Source organism: Triticum dicoccoides, chromosome 2B (assembly GCF_002162155.2).
Source record: "Triticum dicoccoides isolate Atlit2015 ecotype Zavitan chromosome 2B, WEW_v2.0, whole genome shotgun sequence".
NCBI classification, from domain to species: domain Eukaryota; kingdom Viridiplantae; phylum Streptophyta; class Magnoliopsida; order Poales; family Poaceae; genus Triticum; species Triticum dicoccoides.
The window spans coordinates 184,137,954-184,162,009 of NC_041383.1; the positions used below are offsets into that span (position 1 = coordinate 184,137,954).

At 43.6% G+C, this 24,056-nt stretch overlaps 2 non-coding genes and 1 pseudogene across 2 annotated transcripts; 2 read left to right on the top strand and 1 right to left on the bottom strand.

The window, feature by feature from the left end:
• Positions 1-844: 844 nt before the first annotated feature.
• Positions 845-24,056, bottom strand: LOC119360758 (annotated as a pseudogene).
• Positions 5,257-5,337, top strand: TRNAL-AAG. The gene has a single exon. It is a non-coding gene; the product is annotated as a tRNA-Leu (tRNA).
• Positions 16,427-16,507, top strand: TRNAL-AAG. Its single transcript has one exon. It is a non-coding gene; the product is annotated as a tRNA-Leu (tRNA).

Sequence of the window (24,056 nt, forward strand, 5' to 3'; positions counted from 1 at the left end):
GAGTCCCCAGGCCGGCAGGGAGGAGATGGCTGGAGCCCGGAGGGGGGAGGAGCCGGGGCAGGGGATGACGAGGGGGGGGGACGGGGGATCCTCAGCGCAATCAGCCTAGCAAAACCGGTCCGGCGACGCGGCGGTGGAGGGGGTGGCCGCCGGAGAGGGCGGCAGCGGGGCCGCGGAGGAGGGAGGGGCGGGGCAGGGTGCCGGTGGCGAGGGGGAGGGTGCGGCGGAGCCGCCCGCAAGGTCGCCAGGAGAGTCACCCATCCGGTCTTTTTCCCTAGTATTCCTGGTGTTCAATTGCTTTCTAAAACTATTCCACAATTTCAAACACACTACACATTCATTTCAGACTGTAATGAATATGCTTGGAATTCAAAGGCAAGTGTTAACCAGAAATGTCATGCATTCCATATTCATTGGGAAAGATTTTATCAGGAAGAAAACATAAAAGCACAAGGGAAACTAAATGTATTTTGGCACTAGTGTAGTGTCAAAAAACGACTTAGATTATGTGACGGAGGAAGTAGTTTATTGCAGTGGTTAAAAATTTTCTGGCCCCCATACATTCATGTCAAGCTCCGCCACTGTATATACATGAAGCATTCCAGCAACATGACGAGCTAAACATATCGTGTACTACCGAGTACCAACACGTCCACTGGCGCCATAATTATACACTAATGACTCTGAGTTAAGCCTAAGAAGATATACATTAAACTCTAACAGAGCGACCTTCTTCTTCTTGATGTTGTTCAGTGCATCCTGCGGCCTCAGTTGAGGGTGACAAGAAATCTGATCAAGGTGTCCACCATGTTCCCCAGGTTCGCCACGGCCACGAGTAGCAGGGTCACCCAGAGCGGCATGCGGTAGTCCAACCAGCCGAGACCAGACACCTCGTCGCCCCCATCCAGCATTCGTCGCACATGGCTCGGCACCAGCACGGCGTCGACGACGTACACGGCAAGTGGGGGCTCCTCGGACGCCGTCTTGGTCACCCTGGCAGCGCCCTCCCATGACGGCGGCGACGGCCACATCTCCACCGTGTCCCCGTCGTCGCGGAGGGTGATGGCGATGCCCTTGTTGGTGGCCGCGTCGACAGCCAGCGTGCTCACCGCCACCCAGTCGAACGCCTGGAAATGCTTCCTGCCGTAGCATGCCGCCGTGGCGTGGTACAGCAGCACGGCGAGCCGGTCGTCGGCGCCGAGGCTCCGGAACGCCGGCTCGAACTCGGCGAGGGCCTTGTCCTCGGGGCAGAACACCGTGAGACCGCCGCCGCCCGCGACGCGCCCCCGGAAGACCTCGCCCGCGTTCCCCGTCTCGGCGACGAGGCGGGTGAAGCGCCCGCAGGCGCCGTCCGCGGAGATGACGTCCATGAACGCCAGCAGCCAGCTCCTCCGGCGCAACGGACGCGTTCCCGCGGCCCCACTCGACGATGCCTCGGAACTCGAGTCGGGGCAGCCCGGCCTCGTCGGCGCCGGCAGCGGCAACGCCTCCAGATACGACGAGCAGAAGGACGAGCAGAACCTGAGGGCCCATGTTTGGTTCATAAGTCCTAGCATTTTTTTTAGTCCCAACTTATAAGTCTCAAGTTCCTAAAAAGTTACTACCTGTTTGGTTCTTCGGACTTATAAGTCCCTATAAGACCATATTACAACTATAAGTCCCTATAAATCCCTTCTTAAGAGTCTTATTTCATAAGTCCCAATTACCCATTTTAAATCTCTATAAGTCCCTCCTGTTTGGTTTAGATGGGATTTATAGGAATTTTTTTAAGTCCCTGAGCCAATAAGTCCCTGAAACAAACACTCCTCTAAGAGAGTGTGTGAGAAAGAGAAGTTGCCGAGTGGCTGCTGGCAAGCTGGTGGTAGTAGCAGTTGAGTGAGAGGGAGGAGTTGCCCAGTGGCTACTGACAAGTGGGTGAGTATTTATACACGGTGACGCTGACGGAGGTTATCAGGTAGAGGAACTCTCCATTGGTGAAGAAAAAGAAGCAAAGGCAGGGAGTTCATTAGCAACAAAACCCAAGGCGCGTGAAAAGATTTTGACAGGGTTTCATACATGCATGGCAGTACGTAAGATAAGATACAGTGGCTAGTTCTAATCACTTTAGCTACATTTTATTCAGCTGACTTTTCGTTTTGTGGTCAATCGATTTTCTGTTCGTTGGATACGCTTTGAGATCCATGTTGTTTCACTTTTTTCGGTTTAATTCTGTCGTTGGGTTGGGCTGTGTGGAATCGATTGCCCCCTATTTTGGGTCAATCGAATTGCTTCTTGGGCTGTTTTCTTCTTCTTCTGGGTTACTTTTTTCTTTTTCCTTTTACCCTTTTCTTTATTGGTTATTTTTTGTTTTTGTGGGTTTTTGGCTGAGTGTAATTATATACATACAAATACTATATAATATGTGACAGATATTTATGATTATGATTATTTTTACGTATCATGATAAAGTGCAATTTCGGTGCAAAGTTGTGCGCTAGTTTTTCTTTAAATTTCTCTCTTCTTAAAAGGAAATACCAACGCCACTAATTCTTTCCTTTTCAGGAAAAATATATTTTGATATTGTTTGTGTTTACTTCATTTTCATAACAAATGCCACAATTCATTTGTTCTTAGATTTTGTTTTTGCAAAAGCTTCACTTTTGTATGCTTATTCTTGCATATTTTTAAAAAGCGCAATTTTTATGTATATTTCGTGCAAATTATGTCAGTGTTTGTCTTTGATTCTGTTTTTCCATTTTCTTTGTTCTTAAATGGTAATAACAATGCCACATATCCATTCTTTCTTTTGTGAGTATTTTTGCTTTATTTTTTATTCTGGTTTTCTGTCTCTATGCATTTTTTTTCTTTTTATTTCCTTTTATTGGTTATTTTGTGTGTTTTAGCTTTTTTGTTGACTTTTCTTTTTTCATGCGTTTTTTTGGATGGTGAGTGTGTGTAAATATATGCACCCAAGTACTACATGTATACTTTATGTTAGACTATGGAAATTTCACTGCTATATGTTTCTTCTTACATATTATAAAAAGTGAATTTTTGTATGAATCTTGACGAAATTTTATTTTAAGTTTTTATTTCCCTTTCTCTCTTATCTAAAGGTAATACCAATGACACTAATTCATTCCTTCTTTGAAACTTATTTTTTATGTAAATTCTACTAGTATATGTTAGTTCTTGCATAGCTACAAAAAGTGCAATTTATGTGTAAATTATGTGCAAATTTTATCATGACATATTTTTTTCATTCCTTTCTTCTTAAAGGGTGGTACCAATGCCACTACTTCATTCTTTTTTTTAGAAAATATTATATTTTTGTGTGTTTAAATAAGTATACACACAAGTACTATACAACATGTGTGTAAATTATAGTAGAGTGCCAAATTGCAATATTATATGTTTGTTGCTCGCATATTACTAAAGTGCAATTTCAGTGCAAACTTGTGTGCAATTTTTTTTCTCTTTTTCTTTTTCCTTAAAGGGGTTCATTATTCCCTAGAAAATTTTATTATTTTGATTATGTTTTAGTTTTTTTTATTTTCTTTGTTCTTAAAGGGTTTGATTGTTCCATAGAAAACTTCATTATTTTGATTTTGAATTTTTTTTATTTTCTTTCTTTAGAGGCAATACAGATATCATTCCACTATTATTTTTACAATTTATCAGAATGATTATAATAATAAGTTGTCTTGTGTGATGATTACTAGACATAAACATGTTAGAAATATGGGTTTAAATAGCCTCTTCTCTTCCTTCGAAATGATATAGTCACTAACGATTGCGTTGCGTATAACACATTGTAAAAAATGATATATGTGCATATATGTACTGTATGCACTATGTAAAAAAAGGTGGGAGTGCACATATAGTCAGTACAATTGCACTGCGTATAACACATCGTGTTGTCGTTCGGATAATGGCAGGGACAGGTGTTTTGATTGTGATTAATTTACATGCTAATGGCCGGTGCTTAATAAGATTAGCGGTTGATGTGCATGCATGTGTCCCACCCAGGGGAACGATCCGTCCAGCGTTGCGTCCCCATTCCAGCTTGGCAGCAGATCGACTGAAACAAAATTTGTGCTCAGTCGATTGACACAAATTTTGTTTCAGTTGACTGATCTATAGTCTGTCCCAGTTCTAATCTTTGTGAGGTGATCATGCATGGAAGTGAACTACTAGTAGTACTATACAACACAAAGCAAAAAAGCTCATTGAGTGCAATGTCTCATGCCAAAACGGGCATACGCGAGATGAGGAGGGTGCTTCGCGAGTGCTACATTTATTCGTGGGCACCGCGTGCTCACGAGTGCACATGGCATCCCGCGTTGAGTGGTCTTGCTATGGGCCTTCGTCGAAATTTCTAGGCTGCCGAGGCCTCTTGGCGTCCACTGCGCCTTTGCTCATCTTGGTACTACATGACACGGTAGGACAAATCTAGCTATGGCCACTGCCACACACACTTGTTCACCTTTCGCTATCATCTCACCCCACACTGATTCTTACAACTTCGCTAGCCCATGGCCGCATATCACCATCTATTATGAAAGCACCTACTGCGGAGGCCATAGCAGTAAAATCGTCTCTATGGTGAAAAGATTTTGGCACCCCATCATAAGCTCTCACCCACACTGTAAAAAGCTTGTAAGCAGCAGCTCCAGATGTTGATGTCATTTGAGCAATTCAAGTTACAACTTACAACTGCACTGCCCTTCAGCCCAAAGGATTGTCACATATCTCCAGTTCCACCAATGCCATGAACTTGATGAGAAAAGACCCAGTTTTCCAACATCATTTGCTTTCCACCGATCACCCGAAGGAAATTGCTTTTGATAATCCACTGTCAACATCTCTGTAGTGATGTTTCCCTCGAACACAAACACCACTCCACTAGCTAGCTGCTGATCATGCCCTGCTGATTTCCCCCCTGACTGTCCTACAAGCCCTTGTCGACACATCCCACAAGCTTGGCCACTGGACTGGGCCTGGTTAACTTGGAGCACTTTTCAGATGCATGCAAATTTCTCCTCCCACACTATATACAGAATAACTCTTCAGTACGGTAGATGATTCTCAAAAAAAAAAAAAACTCTTAAGTACGGTAGATAGTAGTTATTCTCTTTAGTTTACGGTTGTGGTTTTCCCTTAGCCGTTGATGGTACTTTCATTGTCTTATCAGGCGTAGAGGCTTGTGGCCTGTTGAAAGTTACCTGGGATCATGTGCTATATTGTATTAGGCACACGTGGAAATTAAACAAAAATGATCAGATGGCCGAGTTGGTCTAAGGCGCCAGATTAAGGCTCTGGTCCGAAAGGGCGTGGGTTCAAATCCCACTCTGGTCAAAATATATTTTCTTTGGTCAAAAAAACATGGAGAATATTTTCTTTTGTTCAAAAGAAAAAACATAGAGACATGTAGTAGTACTTTTTTCTCATGGAAATAAGAGACATATACTCCTTCCGTTCCTAGATATTTGTTTTCTAGACATTCAAATCGACTACAACATACAGATGTATATAGACATATTTTAGAGTGCAGATTCACTCATTTTACTTCGTATTTAGTCACTTGTTAAAATCTCTTGAAAGACGAATATTTAAGAACGGAGGTAGTAGTACTTTTTTCCCATTGAAAACAGAGACATGCATTGAACGGCTACTAAATAGAATTGCCACGAATTACTTCTATCATACAAGGATCAAACCGCTCACATTACTGTCAAACTAAGAAAGGTTCAGATAGCACACCCACACACTACAGCATAAACCAATTCCTATCTTCAGACAAGGTGGTCAAAATATATTTATTCTGGTCAAAAAAACATGGAGAATATTTTCTTTTGTTCAAAAGAAAAAACATAGAGACATGTAGTAGTACTTTTTTCTCATGGAAATAAGAGACATATACTCCTTCCGTTCCTAGATATTTGTTTTCTAGACATTCAAATCGACTACAACATACAGATGTATATAGACATATTTTAGAGTGTAGATTCACTCATTTTACTTCGTATTTAGTCACTTGTTGAAATCTCTTGAAAGACGAATATTTAAGAACGGAGGAAGTAGTACTTTTTTCCCATTGAAAACAGAGACATGCATTGACCGGCTACTAAATAGAATTGCCACGAATTACTTCTATCATACAAGGATCAAACCGCTCACATTACTGTCAAACTAAGAAAGGTTCAGATAGCACACCCACACACTACAGCATAAACCAATTCCTATCTTCAGACAAGGTGGTCAAAATATATTTATTCTGGTCAAAAAAACATGGAGAATATTTTCTTTTGTTCAAAAGAAAAAACATAGAGACATGTAGTAGTACTTTTTTCTCATGGAAATAAGAGACATATACTCCTTCCGTTCCTAGATATTTGTTTTCTAGACATTCAAATCGACTACAACATACAGATGTATATAGACATATTTTAGAGTGTAGATTCACTCATTTTACTTCGTATTTAGTCACTTGTTGAAATCTCTTGAAAGACGAATATTTAAGAACGGAGGAAGTAGTACTTTTTTCCCATTGAAAACAGAGACATGCATTGACCGGCTACTAAATAGAATTGCCACGAATTACTTCTATCATACAAGGATCAAACCGCTCACATTACTGTCAAACTAAGAAAGGTTCAGATAGCACACCCACACACTACAGCATAAACCAATTCCTATCTTCAGACAAGGTGGTCAAAATATATTTATTCTGGTCAAAAAAACATGGAGAATATTTTCTTTTGTTCAAAAGAAAAAACATAGAGACATGTAGTAGTACTTTTTTCTCATGGAAATAAGAGACATATACTCCTTCCCTTCCTAAATATTTGTTTTCTAGACATTCAAATCAACTACAACATACAGATGTATATAGACATATTTTACAGTGTAGATTCACTCATTTTACTTCGTATTTAGTCACTTGTTGAAATCTCTATAAAGACGAATATTTAGGAACGGAGGGAGTAGTACTTTTTTCCCATTGAAAACAGAGACATGCATTGACCGGCTACTAAATAGAATTGCCACGAATTACTTCTATCATACAAGGATCAAACCGCTCGCATTACTGTCAAACTAAGAAAGGTTCAGATAGCACACCACACACTACAGCGCAAACCAATTCCTATCTTCAGACAAGGTGGCCAAGTCTTAACAAAGATGCATAACGAAACAGAAAGAGGCCCCGGGGAAATGAAGCAAGAAGAGACCGTTTTATCCATTTTGATGACAAGTATTTCCGAACGGAGGGAGTACTACTCGATCATGCGCACACCACAACCGTAATTCTAGAGCATTATTCTCTACTGGTGCAGATAAACTTAATAACCAGATAAATTGGCCTTCTTGTTCTTCCTGTTCAGTGCATCCTGAAGAAGAAACGCGACGTGAGGCACGGCAATTCAGAAGGGACATCAAACTAAAGTCTGTTGATATTTCAGAAAGGAGGCACGGAAATTTCGCAGCAATTTCCTTGCCACTGGCAACGGAAAGCAAAGCTCCCTGCCTAGATTCACGCTCTCCATTCATTTCAGCTTTGTGCAAATATGGCAAACTTGGACCGCTGGTCACAACTCACGACCGATACTTGGGAAATGGAGACGGTCCTGTACCAGCTTTCACTTCGTGCCTTCATTGTTAAGATATCGATCGACTTTCACACATATGAGAAATCCCAAGTTTGGAAAAATGTTTTGCACTAAATTACTACTACTACTTTGTAAGATGAATGGAAAGATACAACGGGGTCGACTGTGAGCAGATACGGCGAGCAGAAACGAAGGGGTCATCGACGAGGGAGAAAGGAGTTGTTGAGTGGCTACTGGCAAGCTGGTAGCAGCAGTTCAGTGACGCTGGCGGAGGTTATCAGGAGCTCCATGGTTCCGAAGTGATTGGGCAAGAAATTAAGCGGTAAAGACAAGGAGTAGCAATGCCTTTGTCACGGGATCATACTGTACATGGTAGTAACATGCAGTGGTTAGCCCTCTTGACACCCCGTGCTGAACTAATTCCTTTCTTGGCTCCTGGGTGTTCATGCCATGTCCCTTTGCTCACCTTGATTCGGTATACATGGAGTAATTGACAAAAAACTACCACATTTCACGTAACCGTCCCATAGAACTACCACATTTTGAAAAATGACCAAAAACTCCAGTTTAACGCTGATTTCGTGACAAAAAACTACCATATCGAGTTGATGACTGATTGAAGCGTTTTAAACGAGTTTCTGACAGATGTGGCCCACCGGTCAGGACGGCAGCCGCGCTAACGGCTAACGGCGCTCACCTGCCGCCCGTTAGCCGCGCGTGTCGGTCGGCCCGGTCGGACCAGGACTAACCTGACCGACCGGCTCCCTCGTCTTCCTCGCCACCCCACTCTCCCCCGAGCTCACTCGCTCACCCACTCTTCATTCATGGCGGCGGCGGATCGAAACTCCGGCGCCGAATCGCTTGGAGGAGCGCCCCCCGACGTGCTGGGCGGCGGAGATGCTGTCTTCGTTGAGGTTGATAACTGGCTTGGCAGTAGTTCCTTTGCGGTGGAAAACCAATCCCAGCCTCAATCTCAGCCGTCCCAGACGACTGTGAGGCGGCGTGTAGCAGCAGTGTCGAAGAGAAGAAGCGCAGCTCGAGGCCGGCGCAAGCTTCCTTGTCCTGCTAGCGGCGCGAGGTATGGCAATAGATCTATAAATGTTTTTCTGAAATCACGATATATAGGCTAGTTGCATAGTTAGATTTCCATTAGAACCATGTTTGAGCATAGATAGAAATCTGTTTGGAACATTAACAATTTGTTTTGTTGTGACTGAATCCAAAATGTCAGAAAATAGAAAACTTGTACTGTCAGATACTAAATATTGTGCAGACCATTTAATTATAAATTTTCCAATTTGTGTTGCAGTATTGATGACCCAAAGTGGGAAATTTGGTTCCATTTCTTAGCCAGAGAATCTGTGTGTAGAAGAATTTACCAGTCAGACATATCATTTTTGACTATGGTTTCTCTTATTCGGAGTGAGGGCTATGGAGCTGATGATTATATGTACTATGTTATCGATGAGGAGAAAGGAATAGAAGGTATGGAGCATCTTGGTTTTGAACATGATGTGCAGCAAATGTTAATTCACTTTGAGAAGGAAACGAGTGTGAACATACGAGTTGTGAGGGCAGATGAGCCATGTAATGCAGATGAAAATAGAGATAGTTATTTTGCTCAACATTGCATTAACACTCAACAAAGTTGCACAAAGTTGGTGGATGCAGTGAGTGACAGAAAGGATGAGCTTAAGCAAAGTAGTCTGCAGATGGAAGCTGACTTTAACCATTTTGAAGGTGACACTGATGTGTCTGAATTTCTTTCTGATGATGCGCAGTCAGGTCCAGATGACAACAATGTGCAATTACATCCAGGTTCTCCCTCAGAAGAAGAAGCTGCAAAAGTAGATACATCAGTGGTCCAGAAACTTAAGCCAGTCAGAAACCCTGGTCCAACCAGTAGATCCCACCAAGAGGTTGAGAAAGAGGTAAAACCAGACTGGTTTCCTGAAGCAAATGAATTTTGTTTTCCTGGTGATGTTGGCATTAGTGATGAAGAAGAAGAGCCTGAAGGAGCTTTCAAACTAGCAAGTGGCAGAAAGAGAGTGTTGAAGAAGACAAAGGATAGGGTATGGTTCAATGAGAAGCTTCCAGATCCACATGAACAGTTTTTGTAAGGGATTGTGCTTCACCAGTGTTTATGAGTTCAGAGATGCACTTAGGGATTTTCACATCAGGACTCTGAGGAATTTCCAGTATCACAGAAATGCACCTGATAGGATTATTGTTTGGTGCTCAGAGAGAGCCCATGGATGTGATTTTCACATCAGTGCATCTAAGATAGCTCATGAAAAAACTTTCTGCATCAAGAAGTGTGATATGCTGCATACTTGTGGAGCATGTGCAGAGAGTACAAAGGTTACTACAAAGTGGTTGTCCAAATCAGTACAACCAGCATTGAGAGAAGACATTAGATCTCCTGTGGATGCATTAATAAAGAAGACTAAGACTAAATTCTCAGTTGATGTTTCAAGAAGTGTTGCCTATAGGGCAAGGAGGAATGCTGTTGGTGTGGTGCAGGGTGACCACAAGCAGCAGTATTTGAGGCTGAGGGATTATCTTCAAGCTGTTCTTGATACAAACCCTGGGAGCAGGTGTATTGTCACAATATTTGTTGACCCAGAAAACCCTGCACCCACTCCTAGATTCAAGTACATGTTCTACTGTTTGGCAGCTTCAAAGGAAGGGTTTCTTAATGGTTGTAGACCATTTATAGGTAAATATTTCCTGTCCTGGTTGTGTTGTACATATTTGTGTGTTAATTTCCTTTGGTAGCTAATGTGTGACTCCATCCAGGGCTTGATGGATGTTTCATCAAGTTAACCACTGGACAACAAATTCTTGCTGCCACAGGAAGGGATGGCAACAACAACATCTAGCCTATAGCTTTTGGTGTGGTTGACAAGGAAGATGGAGACAATTGGACTTGGTTTTTAACTCAGTTGAGATGCTGCATTGGTAGTGGCAACAAATTTGGAACATACACAATAATATCTGACAGGCAAAAGGTTAGAAACTAAATCATTGAACTTAGTTGATATAGTAATTCACTGAATTATGTGAGTGTGTTCATATGTAGATCTATTTTGTGAATGTACAGGGTTTACTTAAGGCAATAAATGAAGTGTTCCCTGATTCACCTCAAAGATTCTGTCTTAGGCACATATATGCCAACTTCCAATCAGCTGGTTACAGAAGCAAAGAACTAAAGAAGTGCGTTGACAAGGCTAGCTACTCTTATACTAGACATGGGCATGAATTAGGGATGGCAGAGCTGAAAGCATAGTGTGAGGATGCTTGGAAATGGCTTAAAAATATAGAGGTCTCTGCTTGGGCTAGGTATGCTATGGACCATACTTGCAAAACAGATCTAGTTGTGAACAACCTTAGTGAAGTCTTCAACAAGATGATACTTGATGTTAGATCCAAACCAATAAGGACAATGTTTGAAGGGATCAGGACAAAGCAGATGATCAAGAGGCAACAAACTAGGGAGAAGTTACAGACTTGCAGGTGGACAATCACACCAAATTACTCAGAGATTCTTGAGGAGAATAAAAAAATATGCCAAGTACTGCCAGGCTGACAGAGCTGGTGAAACAATTTGACAAGTAACAAGCAAAGAAAAGCAATATTGTGTGGACATGGCAACCTGCACATGTGACTGCAAGAGATGGAACATGACAGGTGTACCTTGCAGTCATGGCATATCTGCAATGACAAAGCAGAAGCTGCATCCTGAGGACTATGTGTCTGAATTCTTCAAGAAGCCATTGTACATGGAGACATACAAAGCAATTATTTACCCTGTCCCTGGTCCAGATTGCTGGCCTGATACAAACACTCAAGACATTCATCCTCCTGTGTTTAAAGAAAAGGCAGGCAAAAAGCAGACAACAAGGAGGAAGGGAGAGTTTGAAGTTCCAGCTCCAAGAGACACAAGTAGGATGGGCACTATCACATGTGGAAACTGTGGTTTGGAAGGACATAGGTATACAACATGCAACAAGACTCTGAAGCCTAGTCTTCAGATGAGGAAAAACAAACACCAGGTAATAAGAAAGCTTGGAAAAAACATCAAACACTTTTGAATGAGTAGACTTTTAGAAACAAATGTTATGTTTGACATGCAGGAAAACAGGGCAGTTTACTCTGATATACCTGCTGCAACAACCACCTCAGTCCCTGTTGCAAGAGGTAGAAGAGGAGCACAAGCTGCATCTCAACCAGGTCCTTCTACTTCTGCACCAGACCCTACACCAAGAGCTAAAAGAGGTAGGACTGCAGGTGGAGGGAGGACTCATGGATTCACTGCACCAAGAGCTGCAACCACTTCTGATATTCAAGTTGGGAGCAAGAGGAAGAGGACCCCAAGCTCAAAATTGGCAGACTACTTCTACTGTAGTGGTAACTACTGAAACCTGATAGCACTGTGGTTAGTTTTATGCGCACTATCTGAATTTGTCGTGCACTTTTCTGAACCTGTCGTGCACTTTCCTAAACCTGTCGTGCACTTTCCTGAACCTGTTGTGCTATCTGAACCTGTTATGCAGCTTCTGAAACTGTTGTGCAGCTTGTGCTTTTGTTTCAAAGCGTTTTTGACCTTTTGTTCACTTAACGATGGAAATGGGCCTCAGTTTGGACTCTCATATTGGACCGCAGTCCACAAACCTGCGTAGGTGTCTATAAAAAGACCCTAACCTGTCCTTCCCCTGACCACTAAAACCCTAGCCGCCAGCATCACTGCAACCCTAGCCTAGCCACAAAGATGGATCGAAGCTTAGGAGAGGTTGTCGACGACCTGGAGGAGAGTTCTAGAGCAGCAAGAAGGGCCGCAAGAGTAGAAAGGAGGGGTCGTAGGGCCCAGGCACGCGAGCAACGCCAGAGGCTGGCTGCCACGATTATGGCAGCCCGCAACTCCCTTGACGTGATGTAGTTCAAGGAGGTGTTCCCAGATGGAACAATCATCACCAATGATTTGATCATTTGGTGGGCTAGAGATAGGGCAACCTTCCATCGGTACCAAGTCACAAGGACTAGGTGGAGCAGAATCCTTGATTCTGCGTCTGAAACAGGTCCAGGTTCAGTATGAATGTATGAATGTATGGTCTGGATTTGTGCGCTGAATTTGTGCTCTGAATTTGCGTCTTTAGTTTTTTGAATTTGTGCTCTAAATGTATGCGCACTTGTATGTGTGGATTTTCTGAATTTGTGTTCTGAATGTATGCATATGCGCTGATTTTCTGAATTTTCTGAATTTGTGCATGTATGTGGATTTCTCTGATTTTCTCTAGAACACTTTGAACACCGCTGCCTCTGCCCAACTACAAGCACACAAGTTTGCACAACTTTCAACCAACATCAATTAACGAGCACAAGTTTCACCACACAATAACTACTGCCCAACTACCACCCTGTCAACTACTACTGCATAAGTTTTACTTCTCCACTGCCTCACTCTACCTCTCTTTAACTCCCCCCTCTTTCTTCAGCTCTACTCACATCACTCTCACTCACCACAACTTCACCTCTCTCAACACCACTGCACTCACCACTTCCTGCTTCAACCATGGCTGCTTCTTCCTCTTCTTCGGACCCATGGCTCAACCCATTCCCAACTGGCAAGGGATGGGTTGCCATGCTTTATGGTTCTGCGCGCGGCGACGAAGACCTCTTCGTCGACTACATGAAGGTCGCCACGAGGTACACCAGCGTTCAAGGGCTAGTGGATGGAGCAGAGGAAGTGAGGAAGAAGGCGACGAGTGAGGAGAAGCAACGCATGGACCAGCAGTATGGAAACCGAGGTAAGGGGATCATGTCAATAGATATACTACTATGGGCAATGAAAGAGGCGGGATCCGCTGATGCTGGGCAGAGGCAGCGGTGGGCAGACTACCACTACGTCGCTCCAGCACAATCTACGGCTGAAGCAAATGCAAACAAGCACCAACGATGACGACGACCTCCAGATCATCGCACCACCAGCACTGCAGGCTCGCCGCCGCCCTCCTCCCATCATCTTCATCGATGAAGACAAAGATGACGAAGAACAGGAGGTGCAGATGCTGCCAAATCATCCTATCAAAGTGAAGCAGGAGGTACGACGCTCAGGCCGCTTAGCAGGGCAGGGATCCAGGGCAGGCGCCTAACTGAAACTGAATGTGAAACTGTCACATTCAGTTTCGTTAGTCTTATTCAGTGTTGGCTGGTTTCAGTTATCCTCAAACTATTTACTGCTATCTATCTATCTATGTACTGCTATCTATGTTGCATCCTCAGACAATTTGTGTTATCTATGCTACCTCCAATGTAATGCAAGTTTCAGTTTCAGTTTCAGTTTGTTTGGTGTTACCAGATTCATTAGCAACAACTAGCTAGCAGCAACAAACTGCAGGTAGAGATATAACAACATCTGAATAACATGGTTCAGGGGGCATTACAAATAGGATTATCTTAGAGCATTACAGATCAGGGGCATGACAGCACCCAACAACACAACCAAAATGATCTGAAACCATAGGCAGTTAATAGGGGAGTAGTTCATATTAAGATGCATATCTGCATCAAATTCTAGTAGTAGGCCAGTTATATATATAGGCCTCATATTCACTTACCAACCATAGGTACCACTTCACTCCTCCATGACAACTTCTTTTATCTTGTCTAGCTTCTCTTTGCACCCATGACCAGCCTTCAAGAGATCAGCAATGATATGCTCCAGCTTGTTCTTCTCTTCTTTAAGTAGGTCTCTCTCCACTTGTATCTCCTTCATGGCTTTTCTGGTGTTTTGAATGATATCAGCTTGACTCTGCAAGATGCACCTCTGTTCTTTCTTGAGCTTAAGCTTCTCCATTTGAACCTCAATCTTTGCCTGCTCCGCAAGCTGATGCTTCTTCTCCTTAAGTTCATTGATTGCCTGGCTTGTAAGACCCATGTCATGGGATCTCTGCCCATCCTGGTAATCAAACAGCTTGGATACATCATCCACAAGCTGGCTGTACTGATTGCCAAGAGAATCCAGCTCCTTCTTCAGTTTCTCAACCTCTATCTCATGAGCCTCTTTGTCTTGGACTCTACCAAGGTTCTCCTCATGATACATATCCCAGAGCTTGGTTAAGCACCTTTGCAAAATTACAGGCCAAGGGGCATCCACCCACTCTAAAACACCAAGTTCACACCATCCTGAAAATTTAATTTACAGTGGGCTTTATTCTTCATTAACAAACAAATTCACAATAACAAATGAGAAATGCAGCAGCATTATTCAGAAAAGAACAAAATGAATCAATCACAGCCATGACAACTTGGTTCATTACCTCAGTTGCACATCCTATGAATCTTCTGCCTGTGTCAGTGCCTTCAAATGCCACAAATTTGCCTGCCCTCTGCCTGTGCAGGATGCACCTGCGGTCAGATTCAGTGACAAGCCCACAAAAGCTTGGATCTATCACAGTATCCGGAGTTTGCTGCAGCAGGAAACACATATATATCAACTACACCTCCCATATCTGAACTTAAATGGAGAAATCCCAATCCTTCTTCAAACCCTAACCCTAACCCTAGCAGATGAGAGGAGAGAATGAGCTGACTTACGAAATACTCCATCTGCAGGCCACTGAACTCGCTCATGTACTCGTCATCGTCAGAGGTCTCGTTGCTGTTGGGCCACGACGGCATGGTCGCGGCGCGGCGTCGCCTGAGTGCGAGAAGAAGAAAAGAAGCAATGGAGAGCAGAGAGCAGAGGAACAGAGTGGGTGAGCGAGTGAGCTCGGGGGAGAGTGGGGTGGCGAGGAAGACGAGGGAGCCGGTCGGCCAGGTTAGTCCTGGTCCGACCGGGCCAACCGACACGCGCGGCTAACGGGCGGCAGGCGAGCGCCGTTAGCCGTTAGCGCGGCTGCCGTCCTGACCGGTGGGCCACATCTGTCAGAAACTCGTTTAAAACGCTTCAATCAGTCATCAACTCGATATGGTAGTTTTTTGTCACGAAATCAGCGTTAAACTGGAGTTTTTGGTCACTTTTCAAAATGTGGTAGTTCTGTGGGACGGTTACATGAAATGTGGTAGTTTTTTGTCAATTACTCGTATACATGACATGACACGGTAGGAAAAATGTAGCTATGGCCACTGCTAGTCTGCCACGCACTTGTTCACCTTTCTCTCTGCGCTCGCCCCACCTTTAGATTTTGGCACCCCATAAGCTCTTACCCTTACTGTAAAAAGCTTGCAAGCAGCTCCAGATATTGCTGTTATTTCAGCAATTCTAGTTACAACCGCTCTGCCCTTCAGCCCAAAAGGATGGTCACATATCTCCAGTTACTCCAATGCCATGAACTTGACGAGAAGAGACATGTTTCCTTACACCGACCACCCCAAGGAAATTGCTTTTGAAAAGCCACTGTCAGCATCTCTCCAGTAATGTTTCCCTCAAGCACAGACACCACTCCACAAGCTTTGCTGCTCTCTTTTTTTTAACCAAACAGCGTAGAACAATTGTTCTACGGTACTTGCTGCTGGTCATGCTTGGTTGATTTCCTCTCTGGCTGTCCTACTAGCAATTGCAAACCGTTGTCTACGCATACCACAAGCTTGGCCACTGGACTGGCCCTGGTTAACATGGAGAACTTTTACAGTACATGGCTCCTCCCACACAGCATTCAGAACAACTCTTCAGTACAGTAGATCGTAGTTTTAATCTCTAGTTTACGACTATGGTTTTCCCTTAGCAGTTGATGGTAGTTTCATTGTCTTGTCCGGCGTAGAGGTCGGTGGCTTGATGGGAGTTACCTGGGATCATGTAGTATTGTATATGGCACATGCGGAAAATAAACAAAAATGATCGGATGGCCGAGTTGGTCTAAGGCGCCAGATTAAGGCTCTGGTCCGAAAGGGCGTGGGTTCAAATCCCACTCCTGTCAAATTAATCTTTTTGTTCCGGAAAACATAGAGGAATAAGAACAAATTTTCTCCTCAAATTGCCACGATTTACCTCTCACACTACCGTCAAACCAAAGAAAGGTTCATCTCAAAAAAAAGGGTTACATATTTCATCATCAGAAAGAAAAAGAGAGAAAAAGGTTCAGATTGCTCACCCACACACTACAGCACAAACAAGGTTGCCAAGTCTTGAACAAAAGATGCATAACGAAACAGAAAGAGGCGCCTACAGCACAAACAAGGTTGCCAAGTCTTGAACAAAAGATGCATAACGAAACAGAAAGAGGCGCCGGGGAAATGAAGCAAGAAGAGATCACTCACATTATATACTAGACCATAAAGGCGCGCGTTGCCGCGCCGGCCCACCTTGGAGACATTTTCACATAATAATAAGACATCTTAATGAAAGAATGATAGAACAATATGAGAAAATTTAGATATTGGACTATTTGGAACCATCACAATTTTGTTCTATCTCCAACCATATTATTTAATTATAGTACAAATGCCCGTGCGTTACAACGGGCGATATTTTTTGAACATGCTCTGTGTGGCATTACACAACACTTATTATATCCTAATGGCATTTGTCTCGACCTAATTCAGATCCACGGTCTCATTCGATGAAAGAATAGTCGTGCATGGAATAGTCGAGCTATTTTATTTTTTCTTGCCTGCCATTATGTAGAATGAGTCATACTATGGAAACCTAAAAAGCAGGCAACAAAATTACCCATTTACATAATCTAACAAACTTTAAGCTAGCAATCTTGTGACCACAAGTTTATTACTATGGACATTTGCATTTGTCTACTTCTAATATATGAAAGAATTAAAGTGGTAAGCTATAGCCCATGCCATGCATTTGAGACGCTGGTGGGTGCTCACTCCTAGGCTGACACGTTGTATGCAAATTTTTTTCGACTTCTTTTAACTTTCTCTCAAGGATCTGCCGCTGAGGGCCACCAAATAATCTAGAGCACTACCCACCCCAATCCATCGCTCCTTCCCTAATAATCTTGAGAGAGAGAGAGGGAGGGAGGGAGGGAGGGAGAGAGAGAGAGAGAGAGGAGCTCCACTGGAGTCTCTTTTCTCCCAGCTTGCACAATGCGTACACTCCTGAATTATTTAATCAAGTTACAAGGAAATTCAGTAACAATAGTGAAAAAGGTCTGCCTATATTGTTTCTAATTGCCAACAATTGAACTTTATAAAAAATGTACATTCAGGAAAAATAGTAATTTTTCTTTTGCAATTTGCCAAATATTGTGTACATGCCAAAAAACTAAAGATACGCACGACACACCTCTTAAGGGACATTAGCCACAATTCTGATCTTCCGATGGTCCTTGGACGAATTCCTAGGGTATGAGAATTCATAAGACAAAAAGCAGGAACACTACCTGAACTGGTTTTCGTCATGGTGGACTGTCTGGTTAGATCAAACACATACCTTATATTTTATTATGTTTTGTTTCATGTAAAAAGCTTAGGACTGTGTCTAATGAAAAATTAAGTTATTCCGACAGGGAACTACCATGGAGTAAATGGTGCCACAACATAAAACAAACAAGTTCAAGAATAAACTGAAAGCAAGGCGCTCTCTACCGAATTCAAAATTTTTGATCTTCAGGATGCCAAGAAGATTTACAAAGCAGTGACTTTCCGTTGAGAATTTGCTTGCTAAAAAATATTGGCAGTAGAGATGCAGTCTCAGCTAGAGAATTTCCCCATCTTTGCTTACACTGTCTTCAATTTTTTAGTATTGGCAATGTGAATACAGCAAAACACTTTGCTGTCAGGTAAATATTTCTAGAAGCAATTCAAGTAGCACTATATGCAAGTAAAAATGAGAGCTGATATGCAGTTATTGTTTTTCTCTTGCGAAACCAACAACAAGCATTTAGATGGGCTGTTTCACAAGCGCGGCGTGCCGCCGCGCCTCTGCCCGCTAGTATAATCATATAATGGGCAAAGCACAAGTTTCCAGTATAGGATATGCATACACACACAAATGTGGATCAAATTTCATTGGCTAGAAGCAATATATCATGTAAATGCAGAATAAATTGATCCAAGGCCAAAGAACCATGATATGCATCATGTGACAGTAGCATCGTTTAAGGGAAAATACTCTGCCAGGAGATTGAGAGCATACAGGCTGATGACTACATTGACCTTTAGCGAATTAGCATCACTCTTTTTCAGTTTTGATGGCAAAATAACAGGAAGAAAGGTCCCAATCTGAATAAATGAAACTTACAGTATGCATGTCGGTATTATCCAGTGTCATTGGTGCAATGTCCGAGAGCTAAACCTCCTTGGCCTCCACCTTAGTTGGATCGGACACCTTTGGCACCTGCACGTGCACACACATCAGAGACATCAAAAGCAGGCCAAATCAAACTGAGGTCACACCAACATATAATTCTACAACGAGGAGGGCAATCATGGTGATGCTGCAACTAAGTCCCCCTTCTTCGTCCTTCCTTTCACTGGTGTTAATGCACAACACAATCAGCTAGGTACAAATAAATCTACTGAATCACGTGAGACTGTCTCCTCTTAAATTTGGAGATGAAAACAGGTCTAGTCAGAATTGGCAGTATTTGTACAGATTAATGCACAGGCAGTTGTTACAATATCAAGCCAAAGTGAATATATAGTTTCAGTTTTGTATAAATACACCTCTATGCCAATTTGCCTTAGATTATTTCACTAACTAAAAAGAGTTGTACAGAAAGAGGGTAAACAAACTAACTAAAAAGACAAAAAGATGAAAATCCTACAGGTAAGCAAAGCAACCCCTAAGAGAGAAAATACCCTCTTTAAGAACATGACTCTTTATCATATAGAATCCAGTTCTTGTCACGTTGACAAAACGTGGAAAACAATCCAGTGCTAGGAATTGTTCGATTTTACGGTTTCTCTGGGAGAAATTAATGCTATGTTGCAGCAACACATGCAGAAGTTTTGAACCTTTTGATCCTACCAAGTGCGTCATTCAACTCACACATGCAAATATTGGCAATGTGATATATACATGCAACTAAAAAAATACTTTATGGGAAAGAAAAAGTAACCCATGACACAGAACACAACATCTCTGAAGCCACCCATGGCAGAAAATACGATGGTATAGCAGTAGACCCTTTGTCCTTTACAGCAATGTAATGTTAATCTTGGCCTGATGTTTCTTAGTTATAGCCTCATCCTATTTTCTTCAGAGTACTCATCCTTCCATGCTAACACAATTATGTTATTCCAGAAACGCTATACTTGAGTTTACCTTAACTCTGATGTAATACGAAGCTTCGTAAAAGATAAGCAAACACGTATGATCACTGCTACTCTAAGTAGACTTATGCAAAAAAATAAAGACCAGAGCAGTAACTATAAAAAAAAGGGCAGCCCGGTGCATGTAGCTCCCGCTTGCATAGGGTCTAGGGAAGGGTCCGACCACTTTGGGTCTATAGTACGCAGCCTTTCCCTACATTTCTGTAAGAGACTGTTTCCAGGACTTGAACCCGTGACCTGATGGTCACAAGGCAGCAGCTTTACCACTGCGCCAAGGCTCCCCTTCCAGAGCAGTAACTATCAATCAGATTTATACCAAAGTGAATCCCCACCACCCCCTAACTGAAAAAGGTAATGATATTGACATCTATGTTACTAAAAGTACAGTACACATAAGCTATATATATACTTTCAGTTTTGCTACTCTATGTTCAGGAAGTAAACATGGGTTCAGGAGATAAACTCATATGTTCAGATTGGGAAAGGCTTGTTACACTTCAAATATATGTTGAAAAGCACACATATCCAACATAAGTTGTTTGTAGTACACGCTGAGATATCTATTCATGTCATCATGTGTATGCCACTGCAAAGCTAATTGATAACTGAACAAATGATTCTTTCCGGTGATTAGCTTTCAAGGGTAGAGATGTCTGCAGTACGAATGATTTTTCCATGAGGCCAAGCTCATGCCAGAAATTCCTACAGCGTAAAAGAGCCTAACAATTTCCATTTGCACAGCAACTGCAGCTATTTGTTAATAAAGTTTTTACAAACCCAACAGATCAAATATGAAGATATCCATGCGAAGAGTTGACACTTGAATAGTCCAATAAAACTGGAATCGAGATGTACATTTCGGCAAGGATACAACTCACTTCCTAAGAAGAAATCGTGGCTTGCTTTCCTACTGCAAGTCCCAGATCGAGCTGCAACCTATGCTTTGGCCATCGCAGGAGCAGCGGCCAAAGTTCAGTCAAGCTAGCAAACAATAGTGTTATGTATGCAATGCAATACAAGGAGGGACCATGGATTATATCTTTGTAGAGCTAGTGGTAAAACCATATAATTAAATTATACTATGTACTTTGCAACAACATAATACAAAATATATGATGCCCACTGCCCACTGAAAAGGAACCAGAATTCTAACTTGTTCCATTAACTGAATTCTGAAATCTGTAAAGCTTGCTCTACTTGACCAAATCAAGCAAATGAGCACACTACGGATATCATCAGGAAATTCATGTTGTGACGAAAAACTGGTTCTGCCCGTAATAAGTAGACTAATTCTTGCAAAACATAAATCTGCTTGGACAGAAAATCCTCTAAGACTAATAAGCATAACTGTTATTTGGGGATCTCTTGACCATCATTATTCTGAATTGCACAAACTTAGTACCTTTGGATGTAAACAGGGGATTCCATCCAGTGAATATCAAGGGGATACATACCTCTGGTGTAGCTCAGGCGACAATGGACGGCTGGACGGATGTTCTTGTTCCTCCGGCGAACTCCGCGCTTCTTCCTCGGGCGAACTTGGCAGCGTCGGAGAATGAGAAGAATACGACGGAGGAGTCCGGAGAGGACTGGAGGAAGCGTAGAGGTCACAGGCCGGCGGCGAGCACGCGAATGCATGGAGGTCCGGCGGCCGTGGCTTCCTGCAAAGGAGAGAGGGAGAGGGAGGTGAGAGATAGAACCGGAGGGAGGGGGGAGAAGGAGGGGAGGGCAGGGCGGCGCGTTGGTCCGGCAGCGGCGCTCCGATGGCCGGCCGGCGCGGGACGGCGGTCCGGCGGCCATGGCTTCCGCTTCCTGCAAAAGAGAGAGAGAGGGAGGTGAGAAATAGAACCGGATGAAGGGGAGGGAAGAAGGAGAGAGGGCATGGCGGCGCGCTCGTCCGGCGGCGGCGCTCCGGTGGCCGGCGGCGCAGGGCGGCGGGGAGGCACGAGCGCGAGCCCGCGCATGGAGGCGCTGGGTGTGGTCGGCGGCGGCGGGCACCGGCAGATGCAGGGTGTTTTTTGTGAAAACGATTTTATCAGATTCACTTAAAATAGTACTGCGTGTTTAATACGCAAAAGCATAGTGTCTTTTTTGCAAAACCGTCGGCGACGTACGACCAGAAGTGGTTTATTAGTAGGGAAAGAAAGATATCTTCAAAGTAACCATCCATCTAATTTCAGATTATGGAGACAGTACAAAAGTAAGTTGTAATATGTGCAAAGAATGGCCAAAATGAACTCATCCTTCACATGCATCATAGAAAAAGAACATCTTCACGTGAGTTGCCACACCCTTCTATCTAGAGAGAAACGTAATAATATCTGAGAGATTTGGACTATATACATATATAAAGAAGACATATTCATATTATTTTTCTAAAACTTCCGAATTGCGGATTTCCGTAAAAAGACAGTAATCTTGGAAAGTCTCGATTATTTTAAAGACAAAATCGTTCAAAGAAATCAAAATTTTGATCAAATTTTGTTGAATTTTAGCAAATCATATCAAAATGAAAAATACATGTATGTATTTGGTTCTATCGGTGGTGGCCAGAAAAAGCATCAAGAGTTGGTTGTGTAGTATACCTGATAGATCTCCGTGTGAAATGTGAGAGGAACATGAGTACTTGCGCAGGCTAGATGTAAATTTTAATAAATTTATCGTTCAATAATATGTAGACTGGTGACTAGCCGACCGAGGAATCTCTAGTACGGTGCAGGGCCAGAAAGAGGCTCGCAAGGAAGAGTACCACCAGGCCAGGTCCGGCCCATCTTTTATTTCCAGCCCGATCGACTATAATAGGCCTAGGTAAGTTTGTGGAGCAGCGGCCCTAGAAACACCATGCACGAGGCTCGAGGACAACCGATCGATCTAATCAAACGGTCACGGACGTCAAAACGCTGTGAGCAGCCGTAGCTCAATCCATTATACTGTTTCTTAATATGATGAGCTATCTACTCGATCATGTGCACACCACAACCTTAATTCTAGAGCATTATTCTCTACTAGTGCAGATAAACTTAATAACCAGATAAATTGGCCTTCTTGTTCTTCCTGTTCAGTGCATCCCTAAAAAGAAACGCGACATGGAAGCCCACGATGCTCACCACGGCCATGGGTATCATTGCCCAGGCCGGGATGCAGGAGTGTTGTATCTTATGCATCGCTAGGATGCCTACAGCATAATCAGAATTGCATCTAGATCACCCAATTGACATTAACTGAAGAGGTTAGGGATCATTACATGCCACGGAGGTCAACATGATCGCCTGCTCGGTGCAGGGGTGATGTAGTCAAGGTAGGGGTTCTCCTCGACGTCCTGATGCCCTCAGGACGCCACCGACATTGGCCTGGGACGGCGATGGCGGCTACTTAGGTCTTCCGGTCGCTGTAGCGGCTCCCCCTGATCGGATGGGTTGATGGGATTTTGGGGAGCTAGAGATCGTACGTGAACTGGTCAGGCGCACAAGGCCTAAGCTCCCCTTCCCTTTTATGTAGCGCTGGCGGCAGGGGACCCAAACCTGAGTTGGTTTTGGGCGCCCCTGACCAGGGCGCATTAGTTAGATCGAGGCTTATGCACATTGGTGCGTGGGCCTCTTTTTCTTAATGTTAACCTTTATCTTTTTTCCTGTTAAGCTATCAGATCTAGTGGCCTGTTAAGCCGTTAGATCAAACCAGCAAAGAGTACAACTAGCCGAGATAGCCGCCGGATGGCTTGCTCGCAGCAGCCGGCTTGTCGCCGCCGTCCAGCTTTTGTCGCAGGTGGCTTGGCAGCAACACGGCGTCGATGACATAGATGGTGAGGGGGCCTCTTCGGACACTGTCTTGGTCACCCTGATCCCAGGTGGCTCTCGCAACTCCCCTCTGTCGTGCTCTTTTAGTGCAGAGTCATGCCCATGACCCGAGTCGCCGATGCTTCAGCCGGAGCTCTTCGCCATCCTCATTGTCATCAGCGGCGACATCGGTGGCCATGAACACCGGCTCCTCCGGCATGAAGGACGTATGTGCAGGGACGGAGTCGTTGATGCCTCGAAACTCAACTAGGGGCACTTGGCCCGGCTCATCGTCGTGCATGGAGATGTCGGCGATGAGCAGCGGCTCCTCCGCCGCGACGGACGCGCACCCATGGCCTGGGTCATCGATGCCTCGGAGCTCGAGCAGGGGCAGCCCCGCCTCGTCCTCGCCGCCCGCTGCAGCACCCCCAGAGATGACGAGCAGAAAAGGTGCGGCCAT